Source organism: Heptranchias perlo, chromosome 20 (genome assembly GCF_035084215.1).
Source record: "Heptranchias perlo isolate sHepPer1 chromosome 20, sHepPer1.hap1, whole genome shotgun sequence".
Taxonomy (NCBI): domain Eukaryota; kingdom Metazoa; phylum Chordata; class Chondrichthyes; order Hexanchiformes; family Hexanchidae; genus Heptranchias; species Heptranchias perlo.
Genome location: NC_090344.1, coordinates 28,634,710 through 28,661,698, shown reverse-complemented (window position 1 = coordinate 28,661,698; position 26,989 = coordinate 28,634,710). Strand labels below are relative to the sequence as shown.

Below are 26,989 nucleotides of genomic sequence, written 5' to 3'. Positions count from 1 at the left end.
TTTCTGTATAAAACTGGCAAGGGGGCACATCGAAATTAACAGATAAGGAGCACTTTAATGCCACAAATTTAATTCTGGTAATAATTATGTTCTGAACATTGAAGAACCCATGGCTGAAACACTGCTCCGCTGTTAAACCAGTGGGCAGGACCCTGAGGTACTGCCAAAATCGTGTGCTGAGGTTTCCGTAGTGTCGTGCTTATCATGTTCGACTCTTCCGCGAAAAAGCTCCAATTCAGTTCCCGCGTATAAATATTGTTTTGAGGAACTTGCTTCGGATAAACCTCCAGGCGTCAACTTGTGCTGAGAGAAGGGACAATTATTGTTCCTTCCTGTTAACTTTAACAACGGCTGTAACAAATTCCAGGTGTCATAAACTATCAACATTTTAAACCAGACTCTTCAAATGCAATCTGGAAAGTGAGAATCGGTGAAAGTTCATCACATACAAAGCACAAAAACTTATTGAAAGTTTCATTGTTCGTGTTAGTATTTCCGTGAGTCGGCAGCATAAAGTTATCGGTTACAACAATTATTCATCTTTCACCGACTTTTATTAGTTTCATTAATTAATTTAATAACGTTCATTGCTCATTGCACCAACAAGCTTTAGCTCGGTGAAATATTAATTTTGTTAACCATGCGATGTGATGTTTTTCTTTGGCACAATCATTTGGCGCTTTCGGCTCTGAACCCAAAATTTGGTGGTTCGATGACTCCCAGGGATGATACAATATCCCGGATTTCAATGCGTGTTTTCACTGCAAGAAAATGCACCATGAATGAATTTGATGAAAAGTGACTAATATTGTTGACTTGAAATAGTTTGTGTGCAACTTGACAATGCACCACATCGGAATCCAATTGAAGGTTCGGGGCCAAAAAAGCAGATATATGCACGGAGGCAGAGGACAAGGCTGGAGTATTAAATGAGTACTTTGCAACTGTCTTCACCAAGGAAGAAGAAGCTGCCAGAGTCAGTAAAAGAGGAGGTCGTGGAGATACTGGATGGGATAAAAAATGATAAAGAGGAGATACGAGAAAGGCTGGCTTTACTTAAAGTGGGGTAGTCACACGGTCCGGATCGGAGGCATCCTTGGTTGCTGAGGGAAGTAAGGGTGAAAATTTCAGAGTTGCTGGCCATAATCTCCAATCGTCCTTAGATATGGGGGTGTGCCAGACGACTGGAAAATCTCAAATGTTACTCCCTTTTTAAAAACGTGTGCAAGGATAAACCCAGCAACTACAGGCCAGTCAGTTAAACCTCAATGGTAGGGAAGCTTTTAGGAACGACAAATAAGGGATCAAATTAACAGCCAGTTCGACAAGTTGAGATGAATAAAGAAAGCCAGCACGAATTTGTTAAAGGCAAATCGTGTTTAACTAACTTGATCGAGTTTTTCGATGAAGCAAAGTGCCACATAATTGGCTTGTGAGCAAAATTGAAGTCCATGGAATAAAAGCATGGAAACTAAATTGTCCAAACAACAGGAAAGATAGAGTAATGGTGAACGGATTTTTTTTGGACTGGAGGAAGGTGTTGCTTCCCAGGGGTCGGGGAGAGGACCACTGCTTTTTTGATATATATTAATAACTTGGACTTGTGTGTACAGGAACAATTTCAAACATTGCAGATAACACAATACTAGGAATTGTAGTAAACAGTGAAGAGGATAATAATAGTCTTCAAGAGGACACAGACGGGCTGGTGGAATGGACGGACACATGGCCGATAAAATTTAATGCAGAGAAGTGCGAAGTGATATATTTTGGCAGGAAGAATGAGGAGAGGCAATATAAACTAAATGATACAATTCTAAATGAGGTGTGGGAATAGAGAGTCCTGAGGGCATATGCGCACACATCTTTGAAGGTGGCAGGACAGGCTGAGAAAGTGGTCCTGGGCTTTATAAATAGAGACATAGAGTACAAAATCAAGAAAGTTATGTTGAACCTTTATAAAACACTGGTTCGGCTACAACCAGATTATTGTGTCCAATTCTGGGCACCGAATTTTAGGAAGGATGTGAAGGCCTTAGAGAGCATGCAGAAAAGATTTACTGGAATGGTTCCAGGGACGAGGGACTTCAGTTACGTGGACAGACTGGAGAAGTTGTGATTGTTCTTAGAGCAGAGTCGGTTGAGAGGAAATTTGATGGAAGTGTTCAAAATCATGAAGTGTTGAGAAAAAGTAAATGAAGAGAAGCTGTTCCCATTGGCAGAAAGGTCGAGAACCAGACAACATAGATTTAAGGTGATTGGCAAAGAAACCAAAGGCGAAATGAGTAAAACTTTTTGACGCAGCGAGTGGTTATGATCTGGAAGGAGCTGCCTGAAACGGTGGAATCAGATTCAATCATGGCTATCAAAAAGCAATTGGATAAATACTTCATGCGAAAAAATGTAGGGCCACGTGGAAAGAGCGGGGGAATGGGACGAACTGGATTGCTCTGACAAAGAGATGGCACGGTCTGGATGGGCCGAATTGACTTCCTTCTGTGCTTTAACCATTCTATGATTCGATGATTGGATGGACAGAGCGGTCTAAAAGGATAGGCGATCGGTTGGGGGGAGCAGGGAAACTTTCGACTGGTTGCACGGCTGTGTTACTGACGGCTCGTTGGTCTCGGATTATGGTTTTCACTTTGGGCGTTTCACGAATTGATATGTGAGAGGTCCGGGGTTCAAATTCACGGACGAGCACTCCTGTGTCACTATTTTCAGTGGAAATTCATTCATTTGTTTCCCACATCTTTCCAGCGTTGCAGAATACAGGATTGACTTAATTCTAGAGCATGTTTGACGTTCAGAGGCCAGAACGCAGAGGGTTTGTCGACGCCAAACCACACAGAGAAAGGAAATGTCTCAACGTGGTGTGCAGATTGAAGCTGAATGTGAATGTATCCTTTTTCAGGCGATCTCATCGGTGCAGAATGAAAATGCTCCTTAATCGGCCGGGAATCAATCCCCGTCTCCTCGGGTGGCAGGTGAGAATTTTACCAATGAAACAGCAACGTCCGGACGGTAGCGGCTGCATGTGTTCAGTTGGAAACCTGTCCGAAAGAACAGAAAGTCTCACAAATCTCCTGTGAGTACCCTGTTCATTCTGATTTACAGCCGTGCATAAAAAGGCGCTCGCAGCTGCGGTAGTCGATTGGTTAAGACGTTAGATCTGAAACCCAATGGGATGTTCCGGCAGAGGTTGGAATCGTGCTATCGGCGCTATTGTGTAAAGTTTTGTTCAATGCTCAAATAATAACTGGAGATAACGGGTTGCAATTCCTTCCCTCAGAGAGATACTCCACCGCGGCAGATCCTTTTAATTGGGAGCCCAGTGGTCTCTTGCAAAATATCAAGATTCGTGAAGGGAACTTCACAACATTCCACAACTGTCCAAAACTGGGCACCGCACGGAAGAAAGGATGTGAAGGCGTCAGAGAGGGTGCAGAAACATTAACTGGAATGATTCCAGGGATGAGGTCTTCAGTGACGTGGGTAGACTGGAGAAGCTGGAGCTGTTCCTTGAGAGCAGAGAAGGTTGAGTGGAGATTTGATAGAAGTGTTCAAAATCATGACAGGTTTCGATAAATTAAATAAAGAGAAACTGCTCCCGTTGGCGGAAGGGTCGAGAACAAGAGGACGCAGATTTACGGTGGTTGACAAAAGAATCAAAGGCGATATGAGAAAAAAACTTTTTTAAACCAGCGAGTAGATATAATCTGGAATGCATCGGCAGAAAAGGGTGGTGGAAGCAGATTTAATCGTGGTTTCTAAAAGGAATTGGATAAGTATTTGAAGGGAAAATATTTGCAGGTATACGGTGAAAGAACGGGGGAATGGGACGATCTGGATTGCACTTAACGAGAGCCGGCACAGGCTCGATGGGCCGAATGGCCTCTTTCTGTGCAGTGACGCTTCTATATCTCCCAATCTCCATCTTAAATTCTGCTAACTTGATGCTAGGTTTTTTCTATACTTTTATCTCTCTATCTCTCTCTGTCTCTGCCTCTCTGTGTTTCCCCCTGATGGACTTCTCAGGCAGCCTTGAACGTCGATAGCTGATCGAACCTGCGACACCAGCAGATAACGGTAAAGATAGAAAGACTGAGACGGTAGGAAAAGTAAAAATCCAACCCAGATGATGAATTCGCAGATAATGTCTGCACATTCATGTCTCTTCGTCCTCACAGTGAAAACATCAATAATTTTAGCCCAGTATAAAAAGAAAGAAAGTCTTGTATTTATAAAGCGCTTTTCACGACCTCAAGACGTCCCAAAGCGCTTCACAACCAATGAAGTATTTTTGAAGTGTCGTCACTGTTATACTTGTGGTCGAGTGGATAATCTGCGGATGCCGAGGGAGACAACAATGTAACTTTAGAGCAATTAATCATGCAAAGTCTCACTTGATAATACAAGTCGCACATTGAAAACAAATGTGGTAAAGAGAGGCTAATATTGTTGATATGAAATAGTTAGTGTACAACTTCACATTGCTGTACATCGGAATAGAAAACGTGATTGGATGGAGAGGAGGATGGACGATCGGCTGTGGGTGGCACCGAATTCTGCACTGGTTGTACCTTTTGGTAGCAGTAGCTGGTGTATCTTTGCATAGCTGCGATGGCCGAGTGGTTAAGGCGTTGAAATTGAAATCCAATGGGGTTTCCCTGCGCAGGTTCGAATCCGGTTCGTCGCGCTGTTTCTTAAAAATTTGTTCAATGCTCAAATAAATATGGATTGGAGTTGTTTCCTTCGTCATGGAGATGCTCCAGCGCGGCAAGCGCTTTTAATTCGGAGCCCAGTGGTCTCTTGCAAAGTTGCACGGCACGTGAAAGAATCTCTACCATCTCCATCTTCAACTCTGCTCGTTCGCAGAGCTTGATATTTATACTATTTGTTTCTACACTTTAATCTCTCCCTGTCCCTGTCTCTTGACTCTCTGAATTTTCCCCTGATGGACTTCTCAGGCTTTCTTGAACGGCCAAGGATGATCGAACCTGCAACACCAGCAGAGAAGGGTAAAGATGGAAAGACTGAGACGGGGGGAGAAGCAAAGGTGCAACCCAGTTGATGTATTCGTAGCGATTGTCCACAGTTTTATGTCTCTTCGACAGTGAAAAAATCAGCAATTTGAGTACAGTGTACTTATAGTCGAGTGTATAAATGCGGATGTCGAGACAGACACCAATCGAACCGTTGCCATGGTGATGATCGAATCTGAACACTGGACCACAAAGAAACGCTGAAAATTCTTTGGTGCGAACAAGCAGCCCAACGCGGCCTTTCCTACTTGCTTCTTTGTAATTCAGGTCATTATCGTGCGAGACAAGCTGCTCGCACAAAATTGCATTTTCTGTTCAAACTACGATTGCGACAGAAGGTGATGTTCAGGCAATGACAGCACCAAGTGCAACTAGGCATGTACATGAAATGGAAAGTGAGGTAAAATACTACCACAAGCTGCTGATGGACATGTTTCCATTTCCAAAATTCACGCACCGAATGCAGCTCCTGGGAAAACTGCAAGGTCACGCAGGTCCATCATGAATCATTTGAAGCAACTGGCAGTTTAAAGTAGCATCTCCTGCTGCTTCTGTCGGGGGTGAAGAGAGACACCGTCGGTATAAGCGTGCAGTTTGATTTTGTGCAGAACTGCAGAGAAGGAGCACATATACTGGGGCTGTGAGATATTCTATATTATTCATATTTAACCACAAGAATATCCGCAGTCAGAAGCTGAAAAGAAGGGAGAGATAAGAGGTCTGAGAATAAACACAGAGCTGAATGAATCACGGAAGAGTGAAAGGAAAGTAAATCTTACCAGTTCCGCTGTGTTTGGTGCGCAAGCTTGGGAGCTCCCCGATGGACTGATGATTAAAATTCAGTGCTCCCACCGCCGTATGAGTTCGACTCCAAGTTAGGGAATTAACTTTAGCAAAAGTTATTAAATTAATGACATGAAACTAATTAAACCCAATTGGTAGATGAATGATTGTTTTATTCACCATTAATCAAACGATAACTTTCTGTTTCATACAGAAGGAGATGTTGACGTGGTTACCGAGAGACAGTCAAGACTTTAATCAGATTTTTATGCTTTGCAGGTAATCAAATTTCATCATTTTACAGACTGTATCTTAATGGTATGATTAAAATCTCAGTGCAGCTGTTGTTAAATTTAAAATGAATAGGCAATTGTCGCCGTTTATCACAGGAACGCCCGAACCGGTTCTCGGATCAAGATGAAAGTAACGCAACGAGGAACATCTGAAACAAAAATCCTCACCGTTTTGCTTTTCCAACATTTATTTTCTGAACATCGAAACAGTCTGGACCCGCTCATCACAGAAATCTCCATGTCACAGCGAACCAGCTCTCCTGCAGCTGGTGCGGCCTCCCTTCGGGCCTTTCGGGGGCTTGTCTGCTAAGGAGAATTGTGATTTTCTTGCTTCCAAAACATACATTGAAACCCTGGAACTTTGAGGCGAAGAATCCTGAGGAAAAATCAAATAAGAGCTCGAGCCATCAAACTTCCGTGCTAACCTACAGCACCAACGAGACAGGCGAAGAGGTCACCTGCTGAACCAATAATTAATTGGGCTAAACTTTGAGTTTGCAGCGACCAATATAACAACTGTCTACAGTCAGTGAATAATGAATGGTTGAAGCTTGGAGGAGTGAAAATCCAACAAGCCGGTCTTCACTCTTAAACCAGCAACTGTGAAGAAAATCATGCCAGAGAAATACTCGATTTCAGTGCGGTGACAACGGACCAGAGTAAAGCTCAGTTAATATGATTGCCGAGTGGCTGGAGGGTGGATTTGGAACTCCTGACCGATTGCACTGCGCATTTTCCAGATCTGCTTGGAGCACCAATCCCTTCAATTCATCACTTAAAGGGACAATTCGATTCTCGGTTTCATTTCGCTGACGCTTGGTGAAATTTTACAAATTGGAAGCGATCAGTGTCAAAGCTAACCACGTCACCGACATGCTCGCAGATACAAAGCGGCCACACTCTGCTTCAGTTAGATGAAAGCCGAGAGCGATTTCACCGTCAAATATAATGGCTAACAAAATTTATTCAAAGAAAGTGCAGGTCGTTGAGTTGCCTTTAAAGTCCTGATTGTTTGCATTGAACTTCTTCCCAATGCGTTTGAGAGCCACGTGGGGCGATTTGGGGACTTCATTTCCTTTTATGCAAAAGTTTCAAATGCAGTTCAAGGTCATAAGTCCTGGGACCACTGTTGTTCACAATTTATCGGTGCTGGGACCACTGTTATTCACAATTTATCGGTGCTGGGACCACTGTTGATCACAATTTATCGGTGCTGGGACCACTGTTATTCACAATTTATCGGTGCTGGGACCACTGTTCTTCACAATTTATCGGTGCTGGGACCACTGTTGTTCGCAATTTATCGGTGCTGGGACAACTGTTGATCACAATTCATCGGTGCTGGGACCACTGTTGTTCACAATTTATCGGTGCTGGGGCCACTGTTGATCACAATTCATCGGTGCTGGGACCACTGTTCTTCACAATTTATCGGTGCTGGGGCCAATTGTTCACAATTTATCGGTGCTGGGGACACTGTTGATCACAATTCATCGGTGCTGGGACCACTGTTGTTCACAATTTATCGGTGCTGGGGCCAATTGTTCACAATTTATCGGTGCTGGGACCACTGTTGATCACAATTCATCGGTGCTGGGACCACTGTTCTTCACAATTTATCGGTGCTGGGACCACTGTTGATCACAATTCATCGGTGCTGGGACCACTGTTCTTCACAATTTATCGGTGCTGGGGCCAATTGTTCACAATTTATCGGTGCTGGGATCACTGTTGTTCACAATTTATCGGTGCTGGGACAACTGTTGTTCACAATTTATCAGTGCTGGGACCACTGTTGTTCACAATTTATCGGTGCTGGGACCACTGTTGTTCTCAATTTATCGGTGCTGGGATCACTGTTGTTCACAATTTATCGGTACTGGGATCACTGTTGTTCACAATTTATCGGTGCTGGGACCACTGTTGTTCACAATTTATCGGTGCTGGGACCACTGTTGATCACAATTTATCGGTGCTGGGACAACTGTTGTTCACAATTTATCGGTGCTGGGACCACTGTTGATCACAATTTATCGGTGCTGGGGCCAATTGTTCACAATTTATCGGTGCTGGGATCACTGTTGTTCACAATTTATCAGCGCTGGGACCACTGTTGTTCTCAATTTATTGGTGCTGGGACCACTGTTGATCACAATTCATCGGTGCTGGGACCACTGTTCTTCACAATTTATCGGTGCTGGGGCCAATTGTTCACAATTTATCGGTGCTGGGATCACTGTTGTTCACAATTTATCGGTGCTGGGACAACTGTTGTTCACAATTTATCAGTGCTGGGACGACTGTTGTTCACAATTTATCGGTGCTGGGACCACTGTTGTTCTCAATTTATCGGTGCTGGGATCACTGTTGTTCACAATTTATCGGTACTGGGATCACTGTTGTTCACAATTTATCGGTGCTGGGACCACTGTTGTTCACAATTTATCGGTGCTGGGACCACTGTTGATCACAATTTATCGGTGCTGGGACAACTGTTGTTTACAATTTATCGGTGCTGGGACCACTGTTGATCACAATTTATCGGTGCTGGGGCCAATTGTTCACAATTTATCGGTGCTGGGATCACTGTTGTTCACAATTTATCAGCGCTGGGACCACTGTTGTTCTCAATTTATTGGTGCTGGGACCACTGTTGATCACAATTCATCGGTGCTGGGACCACTGTTCTTCACAATTTATCGGTGCTGGGGCCAATTGTTCACAATTTATCGGTGCTGGGATCACTGTTGTTCACAATTTATCGGTGCTGGGACAACTGTTGTTCACAATTTATCAGTGCTGGGACCACTGTTGTTCACAATTTATCGGTGCTGGGACCACTGTTGTTCTCAATTTATCGGTGCTGGGATCACTGTTGTTCACAATTTATCGGTACTGGGATCACTGTTGTTCACAATTTATCGGTGCTGGGACCACTGTTGTTCACAATTTATCGGTGCTGGGACCACTGTTGATCACAATTTATCGGTGCTGGGACAACTGTTGTTTACAATTTATCGGTGCTGGGACCACTGTTGATCACAATTTATCGGTGCTGGGGCCAATTGTTCACAATTTATCGGTGCTGGGATCACTGTTGTTCACAATTTATCAGCGCTGGGACCACTGTTGTTCTCAATTTATTGGTGCTGGGACCACTTTTGTTCACAATTTATCGTTGCTGGGACCATTGTTGTTCACAATTTATCGGTACTGGGACCACGGTTGTTCACAATTTATCGGTGCTGGGACCATTGTTGTTCACAATTTATCGGTGCTGGGATCACTGTTTTCACAATTTGTCGGTGCTGGGTCCACTGTTGTTCACAATTTATCGGTGCTGGGATCACTGTTGTTCACAATTTATCGGTGCTGGGACCACTGTTGTTCACAATTTATCGGTTTCCTGGACCATTGTTGTTCTCAATTTATCGCTGCTGGTATCACTGTTGTTCACAATTTATCGGTGCTGGGATCACTGTTTTCACAATTTATCGGTTTCCTGGACCATTGTTGTTCTCAATTTATCGCTGCTGGTATCACTGTTGTTCACAATTTATCGGTGCTGGGATCACTGTTTTCACAATTTATCGGTGCTGGGACCATTGTTGTTCACAATTTATCTGTGCTGGGACCACTGTAGATCACAATTTATCTGTGGTGGGACCAAGGTTGGTCACAATTTATCAGTGCTGGGAGAACTGTTGTTCACAATTTATCGGTGATGGGACCACTGTTTTTCAAAATTTACATTTAATGATTTGGTCACAGGAATCTTAAATACAATTTCAAAATTGACAGACGGCACATAATTGGGAGCTGTAGTTAATACAAAGGAAAAATGCGAAAAATACAGGAAGACACCAGTGAACTTGCAGAATGGGCGTGTAAATGGCAAATTAGGTTCAATATTTATTGTGTATTCCCTTGCCTTGTTTGCCCTCCCTAAATACATTACCTCATTCTCCAAATTGAATGACATTTGCCACTATTCTATCCACCTGTCCAGTCCACTGATATCTTGCTGCAGTCTGCAGCTTCCCTCCTCACCATCTACCACACCACCAATTTTTGTTTCTTCTGCAAACTTGTTAATAATACCCCGTACATTTAAATCCAAATCAATGATCTGTACTACGAAAAGCAGCGACCGAGTACGGAGCCCTGCGGAACCCCACTCGAGACAGCCTTGCATTCACAAAAAAACACCCGTCGACCATTACCCTTTGCATCCTGCCACTCAGTCAATTTTGGATCAACTTGCCAATTTCCCATGGATCCAATGGGCCTTTACACTTTTGACCAATCTGCCATGTAGGACTTTGTCAAAAGCCTCGCGAAAATCTATGTAGACTACAAAAAACGCACTACCCTCATCCAACTTCCTTGATACCTCCTCAAAATATTCAATTCAAACGACCTTCCCTTAACAAATCCATGCTGACTGTCCTTTATTAATCCGTGCCTTTCCAAATGAAGATTAATACTGTTAACAGCCTGGGTTATATTTCATCCGGGCCTGGCGATTCAGGTTGAGTGATTTGGGGACTTCCTTTCCCTCTTTGGAAAAGTTTGCACCGCAGGTCAAGATCACAAGTCCAGGTACAAATTATGACAACATCCGGGTTTGAACCTCAAAACGAGCCCAGAAACAAGAACGTGTCTTTAAATTAACGTGTTACAGACACATTCCATGAGAGGTCTGTCTGTACAATGAAAGGGCGTTTTTGAACAGTCATTCTGGTATCCGTTTCCTCCTGAACAAACACAAACACCACAGTGTTATTTTGTCGCTCAATTCCACAAATTAGGTAAAATAATAAGCTACACCAGGCACTACTGGGAGTTGAACCCAGAGTCTTCTGTTTACTGGACAAACGCTTTAACCAACTAAGCCACAGCGCCAATTGATAAAGCTGTGCCCCCTCCTCCTCATTAATATCTATCAGCGACACTTCACTGTTGGGGGTTCAGGCTGTTTTGTCTTTGTCTGTTTCGCTTGTCGGTTTACCTGTGCATTCCGATGCTGCCTGCATTTCTTGCTGTGTTTATCTTTGTGTATCCATCAGTGCGTTGATACATGGATGATTATGTGTGATTGTATTTGTTACATTAAATAAACTAAGGGTTCAGACAATTCTTGCTCTGACATTGGAGAACTATTGAGCCGAACTTTACAGCGGAGTGTTGTTTATTGTGGTGCAGAAACTAAAAAATTGTGAGAGGAGCATAAAGTGAAAAGGAGAAAAACTTGTGAGGGCAAATTAGGACAACTCTCAAGGTTTTTAAAAGTATATTAAGAGAAAGAAGGGAGGCTTGGAGTAACGTGGGTCGCTTAAAGACAGATGGAGGTGATATTGTAATTGAAAATCAGGAAATGGCAGAGTTGCTAAAGTTTTACTTTGCATCGGTCGTCACAGAAATGGATGAGGCTAACATACCAGAGACACGAGGAAAACTGTTAATAAATCAAGGGGATTCGTATAAGTAAAATAATGGCAATGGAGAAAATAATTCGGCTAAAGATAGACAAATCTACAGGACCTGATGGTTACCATTCCAGGGATTAAATGGAACAGGTGAGGACATTGTACATGCTTTAGTCATGATCGATCAAAACTCTCTTGATTTTGGAATTGTTATTTAACGAAGCGCATCTTGATTGGAGGCTTCTGTTTGAGAAAGATCTCGAAGTGATAATTGAGAGACCGCAAATGAAGCTGTTTGGTAGGAGCGCTGATGCTGTCGGTTGTTCGCTGCTCTCATGTTGCACAATTGTTAAGCGTGCGTTACTTATTTATAGCAGTATGGGCTCCAGAAATGACCAGGTTGTGAGTTCGAGCGTCTTCTAAAACAATCAAACCTTTTACTCCGAACATTTTGACTGAAGTTCAAGGTACAGCTGTTATGTTCCATAACGCATCTACTTCTTAGTGTTCCCATGTGGGCTCTTGGGTTCCTCCGGCCTGCCGTCTTGCAATAGGAGGTGCGAGTTTACTTGTTCATCGGGGGAGAGGGGGCTTTTAGCGGCAGCTCATATGGCAAAGGGGCCGGTACGAGATCTTTAAATCTGAAGAACCAAACAAACAATTCTTCTTTTCGTTGAGCCGATATTCATCGGTTGGAAGTTTCGTGTGGGGAAAATTTGGAAGGAAAATATTCTGCTTGGTGTCACTGTGCAATGGGTGAAATTATTCAGCTCACAGATGTTAATACGCTGAAAGGTCGAGAGGCCTTTTCCAGCTCGCGTGTGGGACAAGTTCAGCTTTTGAGCCGCTGGGTAAAGTGTTATTTTAATTGCTGCTAACGAATGACACGACATTTGGCACAAACAAGAAGAATTGTAAACTCTCGAGTTCACTGTCCATGTTTCTTACATCATGTTCAACAGGAACAAGGATTCTCCTCAACACGTTACTGAGAATTTTATCAAACGCACCTCACCCGTGCTCGACGGCTGCAGGGATAATTCAGAGACCTCCCATGAATATTTACGATGGGAGCTCATATAGAATCGAGCCTGGGTAGCTCAGTCGGTAGAGTGTCAGAATTTAAAGTGGGCAGTGAGCTGAAGGTCTAGCGTTCAACTCCCTAACGAGGCTCCAAATTTCGGAACAGTTGGCAAGTTGTGACTTTGCAGGGGGACCTGCGATGTGTTGTCAAAGTTTCGGGAGTATCTTGTATCCCAGTGTGGGCAGTAATGCGCTGTCTGAGGCGGTTCCCGATCAGGATTTCAAATTTACTGTATTATTTCACTGTATTAGTTTCGCAAAACTCATTGAACTCTGTAAAAAAGACGAATACGTGTTCAAATCGCCATTAATCAACCAGTAACTTTCTGTTTCCGGCTGAAAGAAATGCTAACTTTTTTATGCGCTGATTCACCAGGCCGAATTTAGGGAGTTCAGAGGGGAAGTGAAAAAGGAAATAAGGGGCAAAGAGAAATATGACTATAGACTGACGGCCATCATAAAAGGGAATCGAAAAGTCTTCTGCAGGCATGTTAACAGTAAACGGGTAGTGTTGTGAGGGGTGAGGCCGAATAGGCACGATAAAGGAGATCTACTCATGGAGGCAGAGGGGATGGCCGAGGTACCAAATGAGTACTTTGCATCTATCTTTACCAAGGAAGAAGATGCTGCCAGAGTCTCAGCAAAGGAAGGTATAGTTGAGATACTGGATGGTCTAAAAATTGATAAAGAAGAGGCACTTGAACGGCTGGCTGTACTTAAAGTAGATAAACCACCACTCCGGATGGGATGCATGCTAGGTTGCTGAGGGAAGTAAGGGTGGAAATTGCGGAGGTGCTGGCCATAATCTAGCAACATCCTTAGATATGTGTGTGGTGCCAGAGGAGTGGAGAATTGCAAAGGTTACATCCTTGTTCAAAAAAGGATGTACGGATAAACCAAGCAATTAGAGGCCAGTCAGTTTCACCTCAGTGTTGGGGAAAATTTTAGAAACAATAATCCGGGACAGAATTAACAGTCACTTGGTCGAGGGTGGATTGATTAGGGAAAGCCAGCACGGATTTGTTAAAGGCAAATCGTGCTTAACTAACCTGTAAGAGTTTTTTAATGAGGTAACAGAGAGGATAGATGAGGGCCATTCAGTTAATGTGGTGTATATAGACTTTCAAAAGGTGTTTGATTAAGTGCCGCATGGTAGGCTTATCATCAAGATTGCGACCCATGGAATAAAGGGGGCAGTAGCAGCATGAATACAGAATTGACTAAGAGCAGGAAACAGAGATTACTGGTGAACAGTTGTTTTTCGAACTGGAGAGAGTTGTACAGTGGTGTTCCCCAGGGATCAGTGCTTGGGTCACTGCTTTTCTTGATGTATATTAATGACTTGGACTTGATTGCACAGGGCACAATTTCAAAATTTGCAGATGAAACAAAACGTGGAAGGGTCGTAAACAGTAATAAGGATAGTGATAGACTTCAAAGGATATAGACAGGTTGGTGGCATGGGCGGAGACGTGGCAGATGAAATTTAACGCAGAAAAATGCGAAGTGATACATTTCGGTTGGAAGAACGAGGAGAGGCAATATAAACTCCAGGGCACAAATGTAAAAGCGGTACAGGAACAAAGAGGGGCTTATGTGGCAAGGCAGGTTGAGAAAGCGGTTAAAAAGCAGAAGGGATCCTGAGCTTTATAAATGGATGCATAGAGTACAAAAATATGGAAGTCAGGATGAAACTTTATAACACACTGGTTCGAACACAACTGAAGTATTGTGTCCGGTTCTGGACACCGCACTTCAGGAAAGATGTGAAGCCCTGAGAGGGGGTGCAGAAAAAAATTACTAGCATAATTCCAGGAATGAGGGACTTTAGTTCCGTGGATCGACTGGAGAATCTGGGGTTGCTCTCCTTGGAACAGAGACGGTTTTGTCGAGTTTTGATAGAGGTATTCAAAATCATGAAGGACCTCGACATGGAAGAAGGAGAGAAACTGTTCACATTGGCGGAAGGGTTAAGAACCAGAGGACATAGATTTAAGGTGATTGGCAAAATAACCAAAGGTGACATGAGGAAAAACTTTTTCACACAGTGAGAGGTTCGGATTTGGAATGCACTGCCCGAGGATGTGATGGAGGCAGATTCAATCATGGCCTTGAAAGGGGAGCTGGATAAGTACTTGAACGGAAAAAAAATGCAGGGCTTCGGGGAAAGGCAAGGGAGTGTTTCTAGCTGGATCGCTCTTGCAGAGAGCCAGCACGGACTCGATGGGCCAAATGGCCTCTTTCCGTGCTGTAACCTTTCGATGATTCAAATTTATGTGTTGGAGGCGATTCAAAGGGAACAGAGCGTGCCGTAAATCGACACACCTCTCAGTATCCTCGCAAGCAATGTGGTTTCAGAGCAATTAATCCTGAAACGTTTTACTTGATAACTCAAGTCGTACACTCGAAACCAATTTGGTAAAGGAAGACTAATATTGGGGACTGGAAATAGTTAGTGTACAACTTGATATTGCTGTACACTGGAATAGAAAACGAGATTGGATGGACAGAAGTGGTCTGAAAGGATGGCCGATCGGCTGTGGGACGCAATGAACTTTTACAGTGGCTGCACAATTGAGCAAACAGCGGCTCGTTGGTCTAGGGGTATGATTCTTGCTTAGGGCGTTTCATTGAATAATATGCAAGAGGTCCCGGGTTCAAATCCCGGACGAGCCCTCCTGTGTTGCTCCTTTCAGTGAAAAGTCACCAATTGGCTTCTGACATCATTTCAGTGTTGCTGTTGGTGGAACTGAATACTTTCCAGACCATGTTTGAGCTCCAGTGGACTGAATGCCGAAGATTCATCGGCGCAACACACAGAAAGCAAATAAAATGTCTCAAGATGATGAGGAGATTGAAACTGAATTTGCATTTTTCCCAATTCAGGCGGATATTAGATGACGGGATGGAAAGCCACATATCCAAGTTTGCCGATGACACCAAGATGGGCAGCATTGTTAGCAGTGCAGATGAAAGCATAAAATTACAGAGATGCATTAATACAATGAATGACTGGGTAAAATTGTGTCAAATCGATATCTGTTTAGTCAAGTGTGAGGTCATCCAGTTTGGACCTAGAAGGATAAATCAGAGTATTTTCGAAATGGTGAAAAGTTCGAAAAAGTGAAGGTCCAAAAAGACTTCGGGGTCCATGTACATAAATCATTAAAATGTCATGGACAGGTAAAAAAAATAATCAAAAAGGTTAATGGAATGTTGGTCTTTATATCTAGACGACTAGAATACAAGGGGATAGGCATTATGATACAGTTATACAAAGCTCTGGTTAGACCACACCTGGAGTATTGTATTCAGTTCTGGGCAACGCACCTTCGGAAGGATATATTGGCTATGGAGTGAGTGCAGCGTCGATTTACTAGAATGTTACCTGGACACCAAGGGTTAAATTAGGCGGAAAGTTTACACAAACTGGGGTTTACCTCGAATTTAGTCGATTAAGGGCTGATTTGATCGAACTTTTCAAAATATTAAGGGGAACTGATGGAGTAGATCGAGAAAAACTATTTCCGCCGGTTGCGATGTCCAAGACTTGGGGACATCGCCTAATCATTTGGGTCAGGACTTTCAGGAGTGAAGTTGGGAAACACTTCTCCAAAGCAAAGGGAGGGAGAAGTTTGGAACTCTCTTCCGCAAACGGCAGTTGATGCGAACTGAATTGTTAATTTTAAACCTGAGATTGATCGATTTTTGTTAACTGAAGTTATTAAGCGATACGGGGCTAAAGCGATTATATGGAGTTCGGTCACATATCAGCCATGATCTGTTTGAATTGCGGAACAGGCTCGAGGGGTGAAATGGCACACTTATATTCCTCAGCTCCTCATTGGTGAGAATGATTCTGTATTGGCCGGAAATCGAACCAAAGTCTCCCGCATAAGTGTTGAGAATTCGACCCCTGCACAACCAATGCGCGCGTTCTTAATAGCGGCAAGTGTCCATTTGGAATCCGATCTGAACGAACATGCCGTTTACAGCTGCGGTGGCCGAGTGTTTAAAGCGTTGGACTCAAAATTCAATTGAGGTTTTCCTGCGCAGGTTTGAATTCTGCTCGCAGAGCTTCTGTTTCAAGATCACTTCAGTGCTGAAATAGATTAACTTGGAGTTAATTGACCGCATTTATCTCTCTCCCAGAATGAGAGATTTTACAGCGTGGCCGATGCTTTTAATTAGTGTCGGATCTTCTCTTGCAAGATTTCAAGACCCGAGAAGGAATCTCTCCCAATCTGTAACTTAAATTCTGCTAGTTTGCAAAACCTGACATTTTTACTCTTTATTTTCTTTGTCTGCATCTCTCTCTCTCTCCCTGTCTCTGTCTCTTGTCTCTCTGTTTTGTCCCGATGGACTTGTCAGGCTTCCTTGAACGGCGACAGCTGATCTCACCAGCAACAATAGCAGAGAATGTGAAAGGAAAAAAAAGACTGAGACAGTAGGAAAAGGAAAGGTGCAACCCAGCTGATAAATTGGTAGCTAATGTATCCACATTCATGGATCTTCGCTCTCACAGTGAATGAAAGCAGCAATTTGAGTAAAATGTACTTATGGTGGAGTGTAAACTGTGACGATGCCGAGACAGACGACAATGTCGTTTCTGTAAAGTGTTACTTGATAATACAAGTCGTACATTCAAAACTAATTTGATATTTTTGATGTGATATAATTAGTGCAGAACTTGACATTGTACAAGAAAGCGGGATTCTATCGACAGAGCCTTCTGAAAGGATGGCGGATCGGCTGCGTGGCAGCGAAATTTTACAGTGGTTGCACGGCTCTGTTGCCAGTTGGTCTTTGGGTCTGATTCTCGCTCAGGGAGTTTCATTGGTTCAAATCCAGGATAAGCCCCGTTGTGTCCCCATTTTTAGTCAAAAATCACCAATTGGCTTCTCACATCTTTTCAGCGGTGCAGAAGGCAGGTTTGACTTATCTCCAGCAGAAAATGTTTGAGCACCAGAGGACAGAATGCAAAGGGTTTGTCCACGCAACACACGGAGACGAAATGAAGATAATCTTTCAAGAAGTTGGACAGATTGAAGCCGTCACATGAATTTATCCCAATTCAGGCGATCTCATGGGTGCAGAATACAAAAGGTAAAGGATGCTGCATTGTCCTGGAAACAAACTCATGGTTTACCGCCGGCAGGCAAGGGTTTCACACTGAGCCACCAATGCACACCACGGCTGCAGACTGCACGTGCAACGTTGGATACATGTCTGGAACATGCAGACTGGCAGAGTTCCGGTTTGTCCACCTCAAAAATTTCAAGAATTGCCTTCAAGCTGCACCTTAAAATCTGCTCAATCACAGAATTTGGAGATTTATACTATTTTTCTTTGCATGCATCTCGATATCTCTGTCTGCGTTTCTTCCCTCTCTGCCATTCCCCCTGATGGACTTATCCAGCTTCTTTGAACGGCCAGACGGGTTTCTGGAACGCCCAGGTTTCCAGACTGTAGAATCTTCAGTCCATTTATTGTATTTCGACAGGATGATCTTTGCTATTTTTCCGTCTCCGTTTTCAGAAAATATAAGCCCAGATGGGATTTCATCTCCTCGTGTCCCGTCACCTTCCGGTAATGGGAATGAACCCAATCTATCATTCGGTCTTAATATCTGTATTCTCATTGCTTAAGAATAAAATTACGGGGTTACAGTTATTTTGAGGACACATTTTAGAAATTAACACATAAGCGACAGGTCTGAATTTTGGATCATCCAGCAGAGACACATGAGAGAACAAAAACAGGATACAGACAAAGGTGCTGGAGGCAGAAAGAAAAAGCACGAAATAAGAGGAATGAAAAGAGAGCAACTTAGTGGAGCGCGAAGAGATACTGGAGCATAGTGGTTATGTTAAGTGGCTAATAAGCCAGAGACCTGGACTCAGAATCCGGGGTCACGAGTTCATAATCCCGCCATGACAGCTGGAGAAATTCAATTCATGAAAAATAAAAGTTGGAATTAAAATACCAGTATCAGTAATGGTGGCCATGAAACAACCGGATTGTTGTAAAAACCCATCTGGTTTACTCATGCCCTTCAGGGAAGGAAACCTGCCGTCCTTACCCAGTCTGGCCTCCATGTGACTCCAGACCCACAGCGACCAATGTGGTTCATTCCTAATTGCCCTCTAAAATGGCCTGGCACACCACTCAGTTGTAAAATCTCGATTAACAAAAAAGTCTTAATAAAACCGGACGGGCCACCAGGCACCGCACACGACAAAGGCTCAAACCAAGCCCAGTCGAGTCTGCAAAGTCCTCCTCACGAACATCTGGGGACTTGTGCCAAAATTGGGAGAGCTGTCCCACAGACTTGTCAAGCAACAGCCTGACATAGCCATACTCACAGATTCATACCTTTCAGCCAAAATCCGCAGACTCTTCCATCACCATCCCTGGGTATGTCCTTTCCCACTGGCAGGACAGACGGACCAGACAGTGGCGGTACAGTGATATGCAGTCAGGATGGGAGTGCTCAACATTGACTGTGGACCTCATGGCATCAGGTCAAACATGGGCAAGTGAAACCACCTACTGACAAGCCCTCAGCAGCTGATATCAGTCCTCCTCCATGTTGAACACCACTTGGAGGAAGCACTGAGGGTAGCTGGAAGACTTCAATGCTCATCACCAAAGGTGGCTCGGTAGCACCACTACTCGCCGAGGCCTGAAGGGCATTGCTGCAAGATTGGGCCGACTGTAGATGGTGAATGAATCAACACGAGGGAAAAACCAACTTGACCTCGTCCTCACCAATCGACGTGTCGCAAATGCATCTGTCCATGACAGTATTGGTAGGAGTGACCACTGCACAGTCCTCGTGGAGACGAAGTCCTGTCTTCGCACTGAGGATACCATCCAACGTGTTGTGTGGCACTACCACCGTGCTAAATGGGATAGATTCAGAACAAATCCAGCAGCTCAAAACTGGGCATTCCATGAGGTGCTGTGTGGCCTTCCTGTAGCAGCATAATTGTATTCCAGCACAATCTGTAACTTCTTCGCCCGGCATATTCCTCACTCTGCCAACAAGCCAGGGAATCAATCCGGGTACAATGAGGAGTGTGGAAGAGCATGCCAGAAGCAGCACCAGGCGTACCTAAAAATGAGGTGCCAACCTGGTGAAGCTACAACTCAGGGCTAAACATGCTGTAGATTAGAGCAAAGCGAATCCACAAGCAACGGATCAGAACAAAGCTCTGCAGTCCTGCCACAGCCAATCGTGAATGGTAGTGGACAATTAAACAACTAACGCGAGGAGGAGGCTCTGTGAACTCTGTAGACATCCCCATCCTTAAGTGATGGACGAGTCCAGCACGTGAGTGCAAAAGACAAGGCTGGAAGCGTTTGCAGCCAGAAGTGCCAAGTGGATGAATCCATCACGGCCTCCTCCCAATATTCATCGCAGCCAGTCATCAACCAATTCGATTCACTCCACGTGATATCAAGAAACGGCAAAATGCACTGGATACATCAAAGGCTATGGGCCCCGACAACATTCCGGCGGTAGTACTGAGGTCTTGTGCTCCAGAACTAGCTGCGCCTCCAGCCAAGCTGTTTCAGTACAGCTACAACACTGGCATCTACCCGACAATGTGGAAAATTGCCCAGGTATGTCCTGTCAACAAAAAGCAGGACAAATCCAATCTGGCCAATTACTGCCCCATCAGTCGACTCTCAATCATCAGCAAAGTGATGGAAGGTGTCGTTGACAGTGCTATCAATCGGCACTTACTCACCAATAACCTGTTCAACGATGCTCAGTTTGATTCCGCCAGGACCACTCGGCCCCAGACCTCATTACAGTCTTGGTCCAAACATGGACAAAAGAGCTGAATTCCAGAGGTGAGGTGAGAGTGACTGCCCTTGACATCAAGGCAGCATTTGACCGAGTGTGACACGAAGAAGCCCTAGTAAAATTGAAGTCAATGGGAATCAGGGGAAAACTCTCCAGTGGCTAACACAAAGGAAGATGGTAGTGGTTGTTGGAGGCCAATCATCTCAGCCCCAGGTCATTGCTGCAGGAGTTCCTCATGGCAGTGTCCTCGGCCCAACCATCTTCAGCTGCTTCATCAATGACCTTCCCGCCATCATAAGGTCAGAAATGGGGATGTTCGCTGATGATTGCACAGTGTTCAGTTCCATTCGCAACCCCTCAAATAACGAAGCAGTCCGAGCCCGCATGCAGCAAGACCTGGACAACATCCAGGCTTGGGATGACAAGTGGCAAGTAACATTCGCGCCAGACAAGTGCCTGGCAATGACCATCTCCAACAAGAGAGAGTCCAGCCACCTCCCCTTGACGTTCAACGGCATTACCATCGCCGAATCCCCCACCATTAACATCCTGGCGGTCACTATTGACCAGAAAATTTACTGGACCAGCCATGTAAATGCTGTGGCGACGAGATGCTGTGTATTCTGCGGAGAGTGACTCACCTCCTGACTCCCCAAAGCCTTTCCGCCGTCTACAAGGCTAAGGTCTGGAGTATAATGGAATACTGTCCACTTGCCTGGATGAGTGCAGCTCCAACAACACTCAAGAAGCTCGACACCATCCAGGACAAAGCAGCCCCCTTGAATGGCACCCTAGCCACCACCCTAAACATTCACTCCCTTCACCACCTGCGCATAGTGGCTGCAGTGTGTACCATCCACGGGATACACTGCAGCAACTCGCCAAGGCTTCTTCGACAGCACCTCCTAAACCGACGACCTCTACCACCTAGAAGGACAAGAGCAGCAGGCACATGGGAACAAAACCACCTGCACGTTCCCCTCCAAGTCACACACCATCCCGACTTGGAAATATATCGCCGTTCCTTTATCGTCGCTTGGTCAAAATCCTGGAATTCCATTCCTAACAGCACTTTGGGAGAACCTTCACCACACGGACTGCAGCGATTCAAGAAGTCGGCTCACCACCACATTCTCAAGGGGCAATTAGGGATGGGCAATAAATGCCGGCCTCGCCAGCGACGCCCACATCCAGTGAACGAAGAAAACATTAATGTGAAGACATTGGCTGCAGCAGCGGGGTTGCACTTTCTATTTTCCCACTGTCTCAATCTTTCTTTATTAACTGGATAAATCAAATTGGGCAGGGCAGCATTGAGGAAGAGTTTATTGAGTGTATTAGGGATGGATTTCTTGAGCAGTATGTAACTGATCCAACAAGGGGCCAAGCAACCTTGGACCTGGTCCTGTGTAATGAGCCAGGATTAATTATTAATGTCCTAGTTAAGGATCGCCTTGGAATGAGTGACCATAACATGGTGACATTCCATATCGAATTTGAGGGTGAGAAGATTGGTTCTCAAAGAAGCGTACTGAGCTTGAATAAAGGAGACTATGATGGTATGAGAGCAGAATTGATTAAAGTGGACTGGGAAAATAGATTAAAGGGTAAGACGGTACATGAGCAGTGGTGTTCATTCTAGGAGTTATTTTACAACTTTCAAAAAAAAAATATTCCACTGAGGAAAAAAGGGTGTAAAAGAAATGACAGCCATCCTTGGCTAAGTAAAGAAATTAAGTAAAGTATCCGACTAAAAACAAGGACATATAAGATAGCCAAACTTAGTGGGAGGATAGAAGATTGGGAAGACTTCAAAAGACAGCAAAAAGTAACTAAAGGATTGATTATGAAAGGGAAGATAGATTATGAAAATAAATTAGCAAAAAATATAAAAGCAGATAGCAAGAGTTTCTATAGTTATATAAAAAGAAAAAAGGGTGGCAAAGGTAAACGTCGGTCCCTTTCGAGGATGAGAACGGGAAATTAATCGTGGGAAACATGGAAACGGCAAAAATGCTGAACAAATATTTTGTTTCAATCTTTACGGTAGAGGACACTAAGAATATCTCAACACTGGACAAACAGGGGGCTCGAGGGGGGGAGGAGCTAAATACGATTAAAATCACTAAGGAATTGGTACTCAGTAAAATAATGGGACTGAAGGCGGATAAATCCCCTGGACTTGATGGCTTACATCCGAGGGTCTTGAGGGAAGTGGCAGTAGGGATTGTGGATGCTTTGGTAATAATTTTCCAAAATTCTCTGGACTCGGCAAAGGTCCCGGCAGATTGGAAAACTGCAAATGCAACACCCTTATTTAAAAAGGGTAGTCGGCAGAAGGCTGGAAATTATAGACCAGTTAGCCTAACATCTGTGGTGGGTAAAATTTTGGAATCTATTATTAAGGAGACAGTAGCGGAACATTTGGATAAACATAATTTAATAGGACAAAGTCAGCATGGCTTTACCACGGGGAAGTCATGTCTGACAAATTTGCTTGAGTTCTTTGAGGACATAACGTGCAGGGTGGATAAAGGGGAACCAGTGGACGTAGTGTATTTAGACTTCCAGAAGGCATTCGACAAGGTGCCACATAAAAGATTATTGCTTAAGATAAAGAATCACTGGATTGGGGGTAATATTCTGGCATGGGTGGAGGATTGGTTATCGAACAGGAAGCAGAGAGTTGGTATGAACAGTTCATTCTCGGACTGGCAACCAGGAGCCAGTGGCGTTCCGCAGGGGTCGGTGCTGGGTCCCCAACTCTTTACAATCTATATTAACGATTTGGAGGAGGGGACCAAGTGTAACATTTCAAAGTTTGCAGATGATACAAAGATGGGAGGGAAAGTGGAGAAGGAGGAAGACATAAAAAACCGACAGGGGGATATAGACAGGCTGGGTGAGCGGGCGGAGATTTGGCAGATGCAATACAATATTGGAAAATGTGAGGTTATACACTTTGGCAGGAAAAATCAGAGAGCAAGTTATTATCTTAAAGGCGAGAAACTGGAAAGTACTGCAGTACAAAGGGATCTGGGGGTCCTCGTGCAAGAAAATCAAAAAGTTCGTATGCAGGTGCAGCAGGTGATCAAGAAGGCCAACGGAATGTTGGCTTTTATTGCTCTGGGGATAGAATATAAAAACAGGGAGGTATTGCTGCAGTTATGTAAGGTATTGATGAGACCGCACCTGGAATACTGCATACCGTTTTGGTCTCCATACTTACTCTCGAGGCGGTACAACGAAGGTTCACTCGGTTAATCCCGGGGATGAGGGGGTGGACATATGAGGAGAGGTTGAGTAGATTGGGACTCTACTCATTGGAGTTCAGAAGAATGAGAGGCGATCTTATTGAAACATATAAGATTGTGAAGGGGCTTGATCGGGTGGATGCGGTAAGGATGTTCCCAAGGATGGGTGAAACTAGAACTACGGGGCATAATCTTAGAATAAGGGGCTGCTTTTTCAAAACTGATATGAGGAGAAACTTCTTCACTCAGAGGGTAGTAGGTCTGTGGAATTTGCTGCCCCAGGAAGCTGTGGAAGCTACATCATTAAATAAATTTAAAACGGAAATCGACAGTTTCCTAGAAGTAAAGGGAATTAGGGGTTACGGGGAGCGGGCAGGAAATTGGACATGAATTTAGATTTGAGATTAGGATCAGATCAGCCATGATCTTATTGAATGGCGGAGCAGGCTCGAGGGGCCGATTGGCCGACTCCTGCTCCTATTTCTTATTGACCTTCTCTGCTGGTGTTGCAGATTCAATCAGGCATCGCCGTTTCAGGAAGCCTGAGAAGTCCATCAGGGGACAATACAAGAGACAGAGACAGGGAGAGATAAAGAAATGCATGCAAAGAAAATAAAGAGAATACATAGAATCATGCAGTCATAAAATGGAAACAACACAGAAGGAGGCTATTCGGTCCATTGAGCCCGTGCCGGCTCATTGTAAGAGCGATCCAGTTCGTCCCACTCACCCGCTCCTTCACGTGTGTTGCGCCTTGGAAACTTCCACACCCTGTCCTCTGGAGCTCAAATATTCTCTGGAAAAAAAATCAATTCTCCCAACAGCAACACCGAAATGATGTCGGAAGCTAATTGCTGACTTTTCACGAAAAGCACTGAGATAGGAAAGATCGTGCGGAATTTGAAACTGAGATCTCACGTTTACCATTAAACGCAAAAGCTCTAAGCGAGAATCATACCCCGAGACCCACGAACCGCTGACATTGAAATCGTACACCAGTTAAAATGTGCGCTGCCTCCCACTGCCGATAGGCCATCCTTTCAGACCTCTTCTGTCCATCCAATCTCGTTTTCTATTCTGGTGCACAGCAATATCAAGTTGTGCATTAACTACTTCCAGTGACCAATATTAGTCTCCCTTTACCAAATTGGTTTCGACTGTACGACTTGAATTATGAAGTAAGACGTTTCAGAATTAGTTGCTCTGAAACTACATTGCTTGGGAGGAGACTGAGAGATCCAGATGAACAGCGGAACCTTGCAGTGCATGTCCACAGATCACAGAAGGTGGTAGAACAGGTAGATAAGGTGGTTGTGAAATCACAAAGGATACTCTCCTTTATTTGCGAGGCATAGAATAAAAGAGCAGGGAGGTTATGGAAGAAATGTATGAAACAATAGTTAGGCCACAGCCAGAATACTGCGTACAGTTGTGGTCACACATTACAGGATAGGTGTGATTGCACGAGAGATGGTACAGAGGACATTTACGACAACGTTGCCAGAACTGGAGAATTTTAACGATGAGGATAGATTGAATAGGCTGGGGTTGTTTACTTTGGAACTGATGAGGCTTTTGGGAGAATTAATTAAGGTGTATAAAATTATGACGGGCCTAGATAGAGTGGATAGCAAGAACCTATTTCCCTTAGCAGGGCGGTCAATAATCAGGGTACATGGATCTAAGATAATTGGTCGAAGGATTAGAGGGGAGCGGAAGATTTAATTCCCAGCCAGTGAGCGGTGGGTGTCGGGAATTCACTGCCTGAAAGGGTGGGAGAGGAGGAAACCCTCATCGCATTGAAAAATAAAAACTTCAACATGCACGTGAAGATCCGTAACCTACAAGATTAGTGACCAAACGCTGGAAAGTGAGATGAGATTCGGTACCGATTTTTCGGTAAGCACAGGCAAGATGTGCAGAATGGCTTCCTTCAGTGGCCTAACTTTCTATGATTCGATGATATGATTGCCGTCTGTCTCGGCATCGCGATAATATACACTCTACCATAAGTATACTTTAATCAAATTGGTGCTTTGTTTCACTGTGAGAGCGAAGAGACATAAGTGTGTAGACATTGGCTGCTGCAACTCGGTTGCACCTTTACTTTTCCTACCGTCTCAGTCCTCTTCTCCAGCCTTCTCTGCTGGTGTTGCAGGTTAGATCAGCCTTCGCCGTTCAAGGAAGCCTGAGAAGTCCATCAAGGGACACACAGAGAGACATGAGACAGAGACAGGGAAAGATAGAGATATGCATGCAAATCAAATAAAGAGTATAAATGTCAGGTTTTGCAAACTAGAAGAATTTAAGTTACAAATTGGGAGAGATTCCTTCTCGGGTCTTGAAATCTTAGAAGAGAAGATTGGACGCCCGATTAAAAGCACCGGCCACGTTGAAGCATCTGGGAGAGAGGTAAATGTGGTCAATTAATTCCATTTAATGTATTTGAGCATTGAAGAGATCTTTGAAGAGGAGCGCTTCGAGCAGAATTCAAACCTAGGCAGGAAAACCACATCGGAGTTTTGAGACCACCGCTTCAACCTCTCGGCCATCCCAGCTGTAAACGGCATGTTCGTTCAAACAGGATTCCATTCAGAAACATGCAATTTCTGCACAAGTTAGCATTGGTGGTTCAGGGGTAGAATTCTCGCCTGCCACGCGGGAGAACCGGGTTCGATTCCCGGCCAATGCACGATTATTTTGCATTCTGCACCAAGGAGGAACTTCGGAACAGGATTGTGGTTTTAAGTCCTTCCAGCCTGTTCCGCAACTCAATGAGATCATGGCTGAGTTGTGACCTAAGTCCCTGTCCCCGCCTTCGTCCCATAGTTCTCAATACCTTTGGTAAACAAAAATCTATGAATCACGGGTTTGAAATTAACAATTGAGCTTACATCAACTGCCGTTTGTGGAAGAGACTTCCACACTTCAACCTCCCTTTGCTTGTGGAAGTGTGTCCTAACTTCACTCCCGAAAGTCCTGACTCTAATGTTTAGGCGATGCCCCCAAGTCCAAGACACCCCAACGAGCGGAAATAGTTTCTTTGTAACTACCCCATCAGTTCCTCTTAATATCTTGATAATTTCGATCATATCAGCCTTTAATCTACTAAATTGCAAGGAATACAACCATAGTTTGTGTAATCTCTCCTCGTAATTTAACGCTTAGAGTCCAGGTATCATTCTCGTAAATCTACACTGCACTCCCTCCAAGGACGGTATATCCTTCCTAAGATGCGGTGCCCAGAACTGAACACAGCACTCCAGGTGTGGTCGAACCAGAGCTT

At 44.2% G+C, this 26,989-nt stretch overlaps 3 non-coding genes across 3 annotated transcripts; 2 read left to right on the top strand and 1 right to left on the bottom strand.

Annotated features, from left to right (window-relative positions):
- Positions 1–10,952: 10,952 nt before the first annotated feature.
- On the bottom strand, positions 10,953–11,026 carry trnat-agu (transfer RNA threonine (anticodon AGU)). Its single transcript has one exon. It is a non-coding gene; the product is annotated as a tRNA-Thr (tRNA).
- Positions 11,027–15,220: 4,194 nt separating this feature from the next.
- On the top strand, positions 15,221–15,309 carry trnap-agg (transfer RNA proline (anticodon AGG)). Its single transcript is given in 2 exon segments — positions 15,221–15,256; positions 15,274–15,309. It is a non-coding gene; the product is annotated as a tRNA-Pro (tRNA).
- An 11,015-nt stretch (positions 15,310–26,324) lies between these two features.
- On the top strand, positions 26,325–26,395 carry trnag-gcc (transfer RNA glycine (anticodon GCC)). Its single transcript has one exon. It is a non-coding gene; the product is annotated as a tRNA-Gly (tRNA).
- The last annotated feature ends 594 nt before the right edge of the window (positions 26,396–26,989 follow it).